Below are 15,525 nucleotides of genomic sequence, written 5' to 3' on the forward strand. Positions count from 1 at the left end.
TGATCTAGGCTATTCAGTGATTTTTATTTATAAGCAGTGCAATAATTTAAAAACTTCCTAGTAACTCTTCAGATTAATATTATGAAATAAGAATTGAGACTGAACTCTAGCAAACAGGAAATAGGTATAGAATTCTGGTTAATTAAATGAACTTTTGTGACCTATATTAAAATAAATGTTTACTGAATGAATGGCAAGGTACACACACTTTCAGAGTTACATAAATTTTGAAGACTTTTAAAACTGTCTAAACTGATACATCCAAATATATATCTATATATACATACATATATAAGCATCCACTATTTCAAGGTCAATTATAAATCAGACTACTGTTAACTTGGTAGTTAAATTTTAAAATGTTAGCTGTATTTCATTAATATAGAAATACATACTGACCAAATCTGAATGGGAATGCTTACAATTAGTCTTCTGCATTTTTGCATAATATAGTGAACTGGTGCTAGGGAGACCTTTGGTTTGGGGTTGAAAAAACATGCCTTTGTTTTGAAACTATATGACTTATGCACTGAACTAAAATGGTGAGAATTCAATTTTATATTACTTGGATGTAGTAATCAGGTAAACATGCAGGCATAGAATGTAACATAGATTGTGTCTGCAGTGAGTTTTTGGGTGGATACAGTTTACAAATATGCCAATTATATACCCTCATATATTAGTGTGTTTTTGAGCTTGTATACTGAGTACTACTTTTTACACATTTAATAAAAAACAAGGGCCTCTTGAAAAACAAAGTGTATGTTTACTCTGATTACCATTGCATTCATAAAACATGCACAGTGGAGAAATGCCATAACATATAAAGTGAAATGATAAGGTTATAAATTAGCATGTATAATGATCTTAATGTATATTATATTTCAAGTGTATTCTTTATTATTTTTTCTTGTATTTTCCAAATATTCTATAATGAATTGATTAGTTTTAAAATCAAAAACATAATGAATTTTTTTTAAATATGGATGGGAAAAAAAAGACTAAAAGGAAAGATCCCCAAAATACAAGTGGTTATTTTAAGGGGATGGAATTATATGTTAAAACTTCAGATTTTTAAAATATAAATCAATACACAGTGATGACACTGAATCCCAACAACCGGATTTAAGTCCCTCTGAAATCTGGAGATCTCCCAAGAGGAGGTGAAAGTCCCTCCAGCTCTATGCACCCCTGCCTCAAGTCAGTGTAGACTCTTAGCACACTCTGACCAGTGGGATGTCCCATCTCCATGCCCAGAGGATGGGGGGGAAAGGCATCCTTCCCCAGCTACCCCACTGTCAAGAATGGACCAATCACCAGTTATGTGCCCTTGGGAGAGTTATCCAACCTCTTTGTCCCTCAGTTTCCTCATCAGAAAAATTAGGATAATTAAGTACATTTATCACAGGTTGTGTTAGGATTAAATAAGTTAATTTATGAAAAGTACTTAGTACAGGTGATGTGCACAACATCATGATGATGATGATGATGTGTGAGAGTGGGGAATTAGTAATGCTGGACATATAGAAAAATCATCACAGAAGAAGGAACATTAGAGCCAGACATTGAACAATAACTAACATTTTGACAACTAGAGAAAGCTTATACAATAGCATGAACAGAGGAAGGAGAAGTCTAACATAATCAACATACTCAAGATACACTGAGTATATCAATACAATTAGACATTAAAGACAGAGTGAACGGCTTGGATATATAGAGGGACCAGGGAAGAAAAAAAAATATGTAAAGCAAGATTGTTCAGGACTACAGAAAACTGGAGAACACATGTCCCAGCAGTCAGCCTAATTTCAGCTCCAGTTACTATGCAGGAATGTGGACCCAGTGTTTCTAGGCCTTTACATTTTTCAAGAGACGCTGGATCATCCATTGGGCACGGTTGGGGGTGGGGTGTCAAGAGACAAGCTTGAAAGAACACTTGGTATTCACATCATGAGAGGTTAGAATCACAATTGGACTTAATCCTCCAGGTCAACAATTTCTAAATATTTTTAACTGCACACTGCATCATAAAAATCTTGAAAATCACCCCCAATATGAGTATGTTTATTCATATATTAATTATACACATTTTATAATGTAATAATATATTATGTACATTATGAAACAAAAGTGAAAAAAAATTTAAGGGTTTGATAAAAATGAAGTAAATTGCATTTTGGCCATGACACAGAAAGGGGGAACCAAGTAGAGACAGGCTGGCTCAACAAGTTGAGGAAATGGAGTTGGGAGTATAAAAAGAATAAGGTAGCTAAATTTCACAAGTCAGAGTACTAGAGAGGAGAGAGTTACACAGAGAGAGAACTCAAAGTACTGCAGAAGGACCCCTCAAGTATTTAGCAAAATAATGATGAGCACATGCATATGACGAAACTGTCCAAAACTGGGGAAAGAATCACCCTAAAGGATTAGAGGAAATAGTACCCTGCACTCGCAAAGGGCCAGGAAAAGTGCCTGTGCTTAGCATCAGAATTGTAAATGTCATAATCCACTGGATATGGGAAAGAATACTCATAAAATAGAATACTCAGAGAGGTCTCGTCTCAGTAGTGGGGTAAAATTAGTCCTAGAATAAATGCTTTTCTGTTCCCATCAAGCAGATCTTAAAAGCAAGACCCCAAAGGATCAAATGTTTCTAAGCAAATTAACTGTATCCCAGAGCAAAACTGAAGATTATTTATGGAGACACAATAATATTCAGCACCCAACAAGGTAAATTTCACAGGGTCTGGCACCCAGTAAAAAGTTGCCAGATATGCAAATGAGGAGAAAAATCAATTAATCAAAACCAACCAATGGCACAAATAGTAGATTAGCACACTATTTCATGCAGGGCCAACTCAGATGTATGACCTGTGCAGTCACACAGAGCCCCATTCTTAGACGTGCTTCAAACTTGATTTAATGCTCTACTGTCACTACCTTGAAATTTTTAATAATTTTTTAACAAAAGTCCTCATATTTAAATTTTGCACTAGGCCCCTGAAATTACATAGCTAGTCCTGGTTCCATATGCTCCAAAAGATAAATAGAGACATGGAAGATATTTTAAGAGGCCCAAATTCAACTAGAAATGAAAACTACAATATGTGAGATGAAAAATACATTGGATGTGTTTAATGGTATATTTGACATTGCAGCAGAAAAGATTAGTGAATTTGAAGACACAGTAATAGAAACAACACAAAATGAAACACAGAAAAGAGATTTTTTAATACGAACATAATGTCAGTGAGCTATGGGTCAACCACAGTCAACCTAATATATGTTTAACTGAAATCCCCAAAGGGGAGCATAAAAAATATTTGAAGAATTAATGACAGAAATTTTCCAAATTTGATAAGCACAATAAACTTAACAGATCCAAGAAGCTCAACACAAACTCCAGCCACAAGAAACAAGGAAAACTACACCAATGTGCATCATAATCAAAATGCTCAAAAGCAGTGAGAGAGAAAATCAAAAAAGCAACCAAATGTAAAGGACACATTTTGTACAGAGAAACAAATTGGAGAATGACACTGGGTTTCTCATCAGGAAAAAAATGCACACAAAAAGACAGTAGAACAACATAAAAATGAAGGTGAATAAATTACTTTTTAGACATTCTAAAGCTGAAAGACTTCACCAACAGCAGACCTGTATTATAAACAATGTTAAAGGAAGTCCTCCAGGAAAAAAAAGGAATATAATGATATCAAATGGGATTACAGGTCTACACAGCAGAAATGGCAGCTGCATGGGTAAATATATGACTTTCTTTCTTAGTATTCACATCTCTTTAAAAGATAATTAATGAACCTTTTTCAAGATGGAGGAGTGATATGTTTCATGGCTCCAGCCCTACCCCCACCCACAGAAACTTTGAATAACTGGCAAGAACTAGCAGAAACAGCTTTCTAAAAGCTCCAGAAAACAGTTATAGATTGCAGTAATGGGTTAAGGGCTGAATCAAGTAAAAGACCACTTAAAAGTGGTAGGCTCAAGCCCTCAATCTAGAAGCTTGCCCTTATGAAATTTATCTCTCCAAATGGTGAAGTTAAGCCTAGTTATAACTATGCCTAAGAGTCACCCCCTGAGAACCTCTTTTGTTGCTCAGATGTGGCCTCTCTCTCTAAGGCAACTCTGCAAATTAGCTCACTACCCTCCCCCCTACCTGAGACTTGACTCCCAGGGGTGTAAATCTCCCTGGCAACATGGGACATGACTCCCAGGGATGAGCCTGGTCCTGGCATCATGGGATTCAGAGTGCCTTCTTAACCAAAAGGGGAAAAGAAATGAAACAAAATAAAGTTTCAGTGGCTGAGAGATTTCAAATAGAGTCAAGAGATCATTCTGGAGGTTATTCATTCTTAGGCATTATAAAGATATTCCTTTTAGGTTCTAGTTTATTAGCATACCTTGAAGGAAATACCTGAAAATTTTGAACTATAATCTAGTAGCCTTGATTCTTGATGATGATTGTATAATTATATAGCTTTTATCTTGTGATCATGGATTTGATTGCAAAAACCTTGTAGTTAACACTCCCTGGATCCAGTGTATGGGCATATGAGTAATTTAAAAAAAAAAACAACACAAAAATATATATATAAATAATAGGGGGGTATAAAGGGTGTGGGATAATCCCAAATAGACCTATACTATGCCATGTTATAATGAAGTTGTTGAATGCCAAAGATAAAGGGAGAATTCTGAAAGCCCCAAGAAAGAAACAACATGTTACCTACAAGGGAGTCTCAGAAAGACTAAGTGCTAATTTCTCATCAGAAACCATGGAGGCAAGAAGGCAGTGGGAAGACATATTTAAAGTGCTGAAAGCAAAAATTGCCAACCAAGAATTCTGTATCCAGCAAAACAGTCCAGTTTATTGTTTTCCATGTTTCTTTATTCTGACCTTCATAAAGCCCATATCCTCCTTGGAAAATTCTGAGGAATAGGTCCTTTTGGGCAGCTGAGCATACTCTGTAGAATGTCAGGGATTCATCTCTAACAGTGCTAATCTCTTTAGTCCAGTTACTGTTGACATGTGTTTGCCAATACAAATCTCTCAAAAACTTTTTGGGTTTTCCATGTATTTGTTTCCAGTTAACCAAGTACCAAAAACCACTCCCAAAACTCTCTCAAGACAGGCTCTTATCTCTCTCTGAGTTAATTACTGGTACTTTGGGCACAGCAGGCTGATGTGGACCATGACCTTATGCTTTTTAGAAGCCCTTTTGTCTTGACAAAAGCATCTCCTTAAACAGCATAGCTTTGATATCTGTGAAAAAGACCAGAATTTTCCCCCAATTCATTATAGACTGACTTTTATAAAATACAATAAAATATCACAGCAATGTCAAGTTTCTATAAAACTCTCCTAGTATTTACTCTCACTTTTTGTACTTACATTATCATGAATGGATAACAAATTATTTATGGACCAGTGTCATGGATTATTCTTAGAACATTGTACAAGTCACTGTGCCTCCTTCAGAGGTCTTAGCAAAGAGTGTTACAGCCTTATCATTGATTTGGTCTTTACCTTGAGTCCATGTCTTACAGACAGTGTCTTGAATTTGAATTATGTCTATGTTCTGAATCTGTATAGTAATGGCTGTACATACCTTTGGTTTGGTGAGAAACAGTTTTGGTTCCCAATCCTACAATTTCTGTGCTTTTTACAACCCCTTCATAATTCTATTTGTACCCTAGCCATTTTTTTTTTCTGAGCTCACTCTCTTTCTTGAGGTACCTTATCAATTGCAGTTGATAGCCACCAGCTCACACTTTCAATATTTTGCCTCACAATCTTCTTCCCCTTCTATATGTTCTTAAGTATATGCTATTCCCTCAAGACTACTGTACTAGTTTGTATATATTGTGTCCCCCAGAAAAAGCCATGTTCTTTGATGCAATCTTGTGGGGGCAGCCTTATTAGTGTTGATTAGGTTGGAACTTAATGGTTCAGTGTTTCCATGGAGATGTGACTCAATCAACTGTGGGTGAGAACTGTCATTGCATTATTTCTATGGAGGTGTTGCCCCACCCATTCAGGGTGGGTCTTTATTGGATCACTCGAGTACTTTTAAAAGAGCCACACAGGCCCAGATGCAGAGCAGCTAAAGTGACATTTTGGAGAGCAACTGAGAGTGACATTTTGAAGAGCAGCTGCAGCTAAGAGAGCACAAAATGCCCCAAGATCAACACTTTGGAGAATGCCATTTTGAAACACAACCTGGGAGCAAGCAGATGCCAGCCACATGCCTTCCGAGCTAACAGAGGTTTTCCAGAAGCCAGTGGCCATCCTTCAGTGAAGGTACCCTATTGATGCCTTACCCTGGACACTTTATGGCCTTAAGACTACAACCTTGTAACCAAATAAACCCCCTTTATAAAAGCCAATCCATTTCTGGTGTTTTGCAACACAGCAGCATTAGCAAACCAGAACAACTATTAAAAGTGATGTTTTTTACCAAATGTTTCACTACTAGAGAGCACAGGTCACCATGTTCTCTTTCTTCTGTAACAGTTTCCTTATTGCTCACTACCTGGTCTCAAAATCAATACCAAATATTTTAGGCTTTACATTTCAGCCGCATTCCACTTCTAAATACCGATTTCTGAATCAATCAGAAATTTTTGCATTATAAAACCCAGTGGAATAAACTAATAAGCTTTCTTTCTCCTAAGTCAGTATATCTAGTCTAGGTTTAGTAAGGCTTTCTGGTTCAAATTGCTGGAGTGGCTGGATTTAGTTCCTTTCTCATGATTGGGCTCTGGTCTGTTCAAAATGCATTCGTGTTGGGGCCTGAAATGAAGGGTCAGGAGCTACTCAAAGGAAGCTCTACTCTTACGGATGGCAGAGACACAGGAGGGCATTCACAACAGTCCAAGCACATTCCAAGCCCCTGCTTCCATCAGATCTGTTAACATTCCATTGGCCAAAGAAAGTTGCATGGCTCAGCCCACAGTTAAGGGGTGAGGAAGTATATTCTCCATAGAAACAGAGTGGAGAGGGAGTGAATATTTTTAAACAATAACCTAATCAATCACAGACCCCTTCAGTACATAGAGGTCAGCAATTTATTTTCACTGGACTAGATTCATATGGCCAGCACCGTTTTGCGATCTAGATGTGCCTTACACTCTGTTGTGATATCTGATGGAATATTTATTCTGATCAACAAAAATATTTTTTACAGCAAAAGAAGAGCATCATGCCAGTGGAATTCACTAGTCTTACCACAAATCCTATCACCCATAATAAGTTGGCCTGATAGAAAATGGAATGGTCTATTGAATACTCAGTTACAGTAACAGCTGGAAGTCAATGCCCTGAGGAATTGGGGTATGTATGTTAAACCTGTGAGAAATATGTGGTACTCTTTCTCCCGTAACCAGAATATATAGTTCTGAGAATTAAAGGGAGAAAATGGGAGTCATTTCTCTATTACAACTCAAAAGCTGCACTTTGGGGCTTTGCTGGTTTAAAGGTCTTACTTCCTGAGGAAGAAATGTTTCCATCAGGGATCACAACAATGGTCCATTGAACTGGAAGCTGAGACTGTCACCTGAGTATTTGAGGATTCTCATGACTTTAAACCAAGAAAGAAATAAAATTTGGGGGCAATGGGGATTACTGTACTGGCTAAGGTGATTGATCCTGATTATCAAGGGTAAATTGGGTTGCTTCTATCTAATGTGGGCAAAGAAGACTATTCCTAGAACCAGATTTTCTTGAGATGTCTCTTATTATCTCCATTCCAATAGTAAAAATCAATGAAAGACCACTGCTACCCAACAAAGGTAGAACTGCTAAGGACTCATGATGTTCATGAATGAAGATTTGGGTATCTGCACAAATAAAGAACCCTAATCAACTGGGTAGCAAAGGGAACATCAACTAAGCAGTAAAAGAAAGAAGCTATAAGTATCAACCATAATCTAACCAGCTACAGAAAAAAAGGATGCAACTGCTATCCGTATTTTCTGCTGTGCTTGTCATATAAAAATTTGCATACAGTGATTAATTTTTTTCCTCCTCCTTTCCCCTATTATTTTATATCTGGAGTGTTGGTGGTAGTTAAATTTATCATTTAGTCTTTGGATTACAGAACATGTAAGTGAGATGAATAAGGCAACTCATCAGACTTTAGGACTCCTCTTTCAAGGTTGTGGGTTGGGCATCTACATTTGTCCAAGGGAAAGTTGCATACTAGTGGTAGGAACATGAAAGAGTTGTTAGTATCATCGACTAGATTTATGTCAGTAGAATGCCAGGTACAGATGCTGAGTAGCCAAAGAGGTGGACTATGTACCATACCCATCCTTCCATACTCTGTTCTACACTGCTGGGTCCAGGATTCTGCAAACTACATTTCTCAGTCTCCCTTGCCAGCTGGAGTTCTTTTAGATTTATTCAGTAAGTGTCAATGGAAGGATATTAGAAGGAAAGAAGAAGGAAGTCTTCCTACTTCTAGTTCCAACAGCAGTATCAGTTGCTGGCACTAGCTGGCAGTCACTGGTACCTCTTTTGGTGAGGTGACTAGAACCTTTACAGCTTTGGTGTATGTGAGTGCTACAGCATCTTCACGAATAGAGCAGAGGTTCAGGTTCATGGCCTCCAGCCCATGACATCTCCTAGACTCAAACCCTGAGCTTCTAATATCTAGGTCTCCTTTTGTTCTTTCAGGCTCCTCTTCTTCCTTTATCACTCCAGATCTTACTATAACTTTCAAAACAATTACCTGTGTTAAATTCCTTCTGCTTGAAATACATGGTGTGTTTTGTTTTTCTAACTGACCCTGACTGATAAAACACTGCAGTTAAAACTGCCCTCCCTGAACTCAATGATCTCAGCCAAATGGCACGGGTGTGAATCTGTAAATGAAGCATTAGTAAAGCTTAATGTCTTTCTTATTCTTTAAGTTAAAAATAAATACGAAGTTCTGGTGCTTATTTTAACACTTCACTTTAAAGACTGATTTAGGGGCTTGTTGGAATTTTAAAGCATGGAAGTGGTTTGATCAGATTAGCTCTATTATAAGGGTAACTTCGACTACAATGTATAGGATGGTTAGATCAGGAAGGGACTGAATGAACTAATGGGCGAATTTTCCCTTGACAATGAAGAAGCAGCCTTCTGCAACAGTCCCGGTAAGAGACGATGAGTGTCAGAATGTAGTAACAGTAGTAAATGTAGGTAGGTGTGGTCAGATTTTAGAGACACTTTAGAGGTAGTAAACACAAAAGAGGGAGAGATTAAGGATGTTTCCAAGATTCTTGAAATGTTTGGTTAAGTGGACAATGATTCCCTAAAATGAAATATTGAACTGGGAATGGCTGCTTTATTTTATTTTATTTTATTTTTGGAGGGAGGGGAGTAGGGAGGAACCAAAAAAACATAATAATTTAACTATGCATTTGATTCCTACATGCAAAATATACTCAATACATGCCCCCACATCATCACAAGACCCCCAGATTTCATTCAAATCACAGTAACAGACTTAAAATCGAGAATCTCATGGTCTGTCAGTGCCAAATGCAGTTCCACTTGATCCTGAGACCTATGAACTGAAAAGACAAGTTATCTGTATTACACATCCCACGTACAATGAAAGAACAGGGATAGAATGACTGCAATAAGCACCTCCATTTGGAAAGAAAAAGAATTGAAGGCACATAGTAGAACCTTGACAATTTGAAGTCCTTTTCAACAAGTGAGTGCCAATATCCAATACTACACTGTCTTAGTCTGATCTAGCCCCTGCCTTCCTCTGCAACCTCACCCCTACTGTCTCCTCCCAGTTCACTATCCTCCAGCTGGCCCTTCTATTCTGCTCCTTAAACACACTACATCATTTTTGCATCTGGGTGTGTGTTGGTTTGAAGCTATGTACCTCAGAAAAACATGTTCTTAAACTTAATACATTCCTGTGGGCATTTGTGTAGGATCTTTTTTTTTTTTAATCTTCATTTTATTGAGATATATTCACATACCATGCAGTCATACAAAACAAATCGTACATTCAAATGTTCACAGTACCATTACATAGCTGTACATTCATCACCTAAATCAATCCCTGACACCTTCATTAGCACACACACAAAAATAGCAAGAATAATAATTAAGTGAAAAAGAGCAATTGAAGTAAAAAAGAACACTGGGTACCTTTGTCTGTTTGTTTCCTTCCCCTATTTTTCTACTCATCCATCCATAAACTAGACAAAGTGGAGTGTGGTCCTTATGGCTTTCCCAATCCCATTGTCACCCCTCATAAGCTACATTTTTATACAATTGTCTTTGAGATCCATGGGTTCTGGGTTGTAGTTTGATAGTTTCAGGTATCCACCACCAGCTACCCCAATTCTTTAGAACCTAAAAAGGGTTGTCTAAATTGTGCGTAAGAGTGCCCACCAGAGTGACCTCTCGGCTCCTTTTGGAATCTCTCTGCCACTGAAGCTTATTTCATTTCCTTTCACATCCCCCTTTTGGTCAAGAAGATGTTCTCCATCCCACGATGCTGGGTCTACATTCCTCCCCGGGAGTCATATTCCACGTTGCCAGGGAGATTCACTCCACGTAGGGGGGAGGGCAGTGATTTCACCTTTCAAATTGGCTTAGCTAGAGAGAGAGGGCCACAACTGAGCAACAAAGAGGCATTCGGGAGGAGGCTCTTAGGCACAATTTTAGGAAGGCCTAGCCTCTCCGTTGCAGCAACCGTCTTCCCAAGGGCAAATCCTGTGATAGAGGGCTCAACCCATCAAACCACCAGTACCTTGTGTAGGATCTTTTGATGAGGTTATTTCAGTTAAGGTGCAGCCTAACTTAATCAGGATGGGTCTTATTCCTGTTACTGGAGTCCTTTATAAGCAGATAGAAATTCAGACAAACAGAGAAAGACAAAGAGGGAGCAGCCAGAAGCTGAAAATCAACAGAACTAGGAAGAGAAGGGAGAGGCCAAGGGACGCCACCATGTGCATTACCATGGGACAGAGGAGCCCAGGACCTAGGATCATAGACTCCCAGTCCCAGAAAGCCAGTCTTTAGGAAAAAAGCATTGCCTTGATGATGCCTTGATTTGGACATCTCCTAGACTCAAACCATGAGCTAATAAATTCCCATTGTTTAAGCCAACACATTGCATATTTGCCTTAGCAATGAAGAAACTAAAACAGGGGATTTGCACTAGCTATTGCCCAAAACTGGAACATTCTTCCCTCCAATATTTGCCTGGCTAGCTCATATTTGTAATTCAGTTTGAATACCATCTCCTCAAAGAGGCTGTTTCTGAGCTTCAGTTAAAGTAGTTCCTGGTCAGTCTCTACCATATCATTTTGCTATATTTTGTCTATACTACCTATCAGTGTGTATGATTCTTATAGATTTGCTTGTAGCATTTATTTAATGCCCATCTCTCTCACTGTCTCCTTCTCCTAAGATCTATAAAAGGAAAAACTATGCATATCTACTGCTGTATCCTAGCAGCCAGATCAGTGACAAAATGTCCTGTTTATTAAAAAAGTGAATGATGAATTAATGGTCAATTAAAAAATATGAAGGCATTTGAACCGTGTGTGTGTGTGTGTGTGTGTGTGTGTGTGTGTATAGAGAGAGAGAAGGCTATCATCATATAAATGCTAACTGAAGTAATGGTTATGAATTGGAGCTCTCAAAAAAAGAGTGTAAATTGAGAGTAAATGCTAGGATAAAACCCTGGGAAATACCAACATTTAAGAGGCAGGGAGAAGAAAAGGAGCCAGTGAAGGAACTTGGGGAGAAAATAATCAGAATGGTCAAGAAGAATCACTGGAGGTTTGTGATCCAGAAACCAAAGAAAGTTGTAAGAATCAAGGGGTGACCAAAATGTCAAATGCTGTAGAACAGTCAAATAGGATAAAGCATGAGCAGAAACAACTGGATTAGGAATCGGATAGACACTGACGAGCTTAGGTGGATGGTGGGGCAAAAGACAAAATCCGATGATCCAGGCAGAGAATTGAGGTAAGGAAGTGGACAATAAGAGTACTCTTCAAATATATTAGGTTGTTGGATGTAGGTATGGACCTGGCTGAAACTCAAGATGTTTGAGAGCCTGAAGGGTAATCTAGATGAATGGGGAAGGTAGGTCCTTGGTGAACCAGAAGGAAAAAAAGAAATCCAAGAACTGGCCGAAGCAGAATTCTACTTACTTGGGGAGAGGGGTACACCAACAAATATGTTGTTTCTTGTTTTCAGAGCTATAGTCAGTGCTACATGATTTCAAGTTATTAATTTTCTTCTAAAAAATTTGCAGTGAATAAAGCAATCCTGATCCTACAATGGCAGGCAATCACAAAATTTTGATGAGCTCATGCACAATCAATTGACAAACAAGAAGTAGCTTAATTCACCATCCTTTTGCCTCCCTCACTGGATTATCATAAGGGTCAACTAAGATAAAGTGTATGAAAGCACATTGCCCGCTGAAAAGAAAACACAAATAGAAAGTGTCATTATGACTCTACTTGGTTCAAGGATTAGTTCAGAGAATGATAAACCTGCGTCCACGCCCTTCTTTGTTGAATAAAGACTTGTTTGGCTGCCAGAGGCCTGGCATATAGAGCAGGCAACAAAAGCACTTCATTTCTTGCTGACAGTGCCCAAAAAATAAGTCATGGTTTCCTGTGAAGAACAGGAGACAGCAGTGCCTGCCGGGACTGTCTCATTCGCTCGCTGCTCCCTTGAGATTCTGGGAGAGTGGCTTTATCTGCCACAGGTCAGAAAAAGACCAGAAAAAAAATGCAGGGAAAATTCACCCATTCATCCTTTAGTTATTTCAGTAGATTTTTCTGAGCCCAAATTATAAGTAAGGCCTTGGTCTAGGCAAATTTTCATGATGAGAAGAAATGTGAAATGTGGTCAAGCCAGACAGATCCAAATTCAAATTGTCTGCACCACTGATGAGCTATTCACTGTTCAGCAGACCACTTCATTTCACCATTCCTCTGTTTCTCCAGCTATAAAACAGTGCTCAGATTACCTAGCACACAAGATTGTTTTCAAAATTAAATGAGTCAGGGAGAAGATGCATACAAGCCCCTAGCACAGTGCTGGCTCAGAGCAATATTCTTTCCTTTACTAGGCAATGTAGGAGATAAGAACAGGAAACAGCATGAGAAAGTCTATGCACATAACTAGGAGAAGATTCTATGGGACACTAACAAATAAAGATCAGGCACTGTGTAAGCTCCCAGGAGGGTGGAATTACACCTCACCCATGGTCGTGAGAGAAGTGGCATTCAAGACAGGCATTAAAGGGTAAAGCTGGACTTGAAAAGGGAAAATGGCCTACTTGTGAGGAGAATTCAAACTCTTTGAACAATGTGCTCCTCATGGCCTTCATGTCAGAGAGCAGATGTGTAGAAGTGGAGAGCAAAGTTCACTGAGAAGCTTAGAAAAGGGAAGGGGAAGTAAGCCCTTTCATAACATTTCCGGGAGAATGGCACCCAGACATCATGGCAAAATTAATTATGAAATAAAGACAACTTCAGTCTTAGCTTTAACAGTTTGTTTTTTTTGTTTTGTTTTGTTTTGTTTTGTTTGGCATGGATTAGTAGCAGTAGAAATATTATTTGGAAAAGTACATAAAATTATCATACTTGATTATTATAACCAAAGTCAGAATGAGAACTGCAATTCTATGCGGAATTGGATGTCTCATGCTCCAAAGGAATTCTGAAATGAGGTCAACTTCTGGCAGGTCACATGACTAACTCTATTAAGCCACTGTTCTGTGATCAGCTCCATATGTGTCACCCTTCTGCTGGGTAATTTTGTGCTCAGTCTAAAAATGCTATGAAAATGGTAAAATTTTGACTTATCATCAAAGGTCACACAATATTGTAAATATCAAGATACAAATGTATAATTGGTTCAAAATCTGAGAACAAAGTATCACCTCACTTAGAGATTATTATAAAATTATTTCAGTTCCCCCAAAAAAATAGTTTAGAAAAAAAAAGGGGGGGTGTTAACTTAGCAATGCTTGAGCCTTGATTGTATCCTAGATCAAGAAAAAAAAAATAGCTATGAAGGATATTTTGGAGTCAATTGGGGAAATTTAAATATGGAATGGATACTAGATTACTTCATGTAATTATTGTTCATTACTTAAATAAAATAATGATTTTGAAGTTATTCAGAGAATTTCCTTGTTTTTAGAAGATCCAATTTTCATGATCTCTGCAACTAACTTTTAAATGGTTTGGAAAAAATGTAAATATATATAGGTAGAGACAAAGAGGCAGACAGAAGTGAGAGAAAGCATGCTTAAATGTGGCAAAAATATTAGCAAGTGTTGTGTTTAGGTGAATTCAGCTGTTCATTAAACTATTCTTTCAACCTTTCTTTATATTTGAAAATTTTCTAGCCTTTACTAAATCTAATTTTAACTCAAAATTTAATGACAATTAAAGAAATCTCCTGTTTAAATGGTAAACAGAAGGGATTCATGAAAATTCACTGCATGCTTCCTAAATAAATACCAGACATGACTGGTGAAAAAAAATCTGAAGTTCAAAATTTTGCACTCTGTTTTCTCTACGCTGCCTTGGAATCACACGACTCTGGGTGCGTTCATTGATCCTGTTTGATAATGAATCCCAAGTTTGATGTAACCACCAATCTCTGCCACTTGCACAATTTTGTGCATTGACATTTTAGTTTTAATTTTGCTATGAAAACACCACACACTAGAGTATACTCTAAGCATTAATGCAATAGAGACAAGTTTTCTATAAGAAAACAATATTACCCGCATATAGATGTTCTTTAATAAATAGTCAAATTCACCACCCTTTAAGTGATAAATTAGGATTTGATCAAAACATGAAACAATGAAGTTTATACAACCAAATGTGCAGAGAGGAGAAGAGAGATGAAGCATAATAGTTCAACATTGCATCCCTTTGTTATGTCACAATTCAGTTGCAGCTATAGTATATAGCAACACCAGAGCCAATGTATAGAAAAAGATACATTCGCTATGCAAATATATCTCAGAGTATGTATTCCTTTTCTGCACAGTAACCAGTGCTGGTAAACAGCATGTATAAAGGTACTTGCCTTTTAGAGACAGTCTTACCCATAAAATTGTATTTCAAGTTACTACAGTTTAAGAAAACAAGGATCAAATTTCACAATTCTGTTTACTACGGAAAAGGAATTGCAATTAAGGGAGCAAAGATACATTAGAATAAAATAGTATTTTGAGGTGAGAACATAAGAGCCAAAAAAGACTAATGTTTCATGACAGCATTCCAAAATTCTCTACCTTCACTTTGAACTGCATAAATGACAATACTCTCACTTAAATTATCAGACTTATGTGCAATGAATTTGGATTTCGCTTAAAATACCTACATAGACAATAAGTGAGAAAATGTGCCATAGACTGTGCTAAGCTATAAACGATCAAAAACAAAATAACAATGTGGTCCTCCATAAATTAATATGCACAACCTTTTATTAAATTA

This window comes from Choloepus didactylus, chromosome 7, assembly GCF_015220235.1.
Source record: "Choloepus didactylus isolate mChoDid1 chromosome 7, mChoDid1.pri, whole genome shotgun sequence".
Lineage (NCBI taxonomy): Eukaryota > Metazoa > Chordata > Mammalia > Pilosa > Megalonychidae > Choloepus > Choloepus didactylus.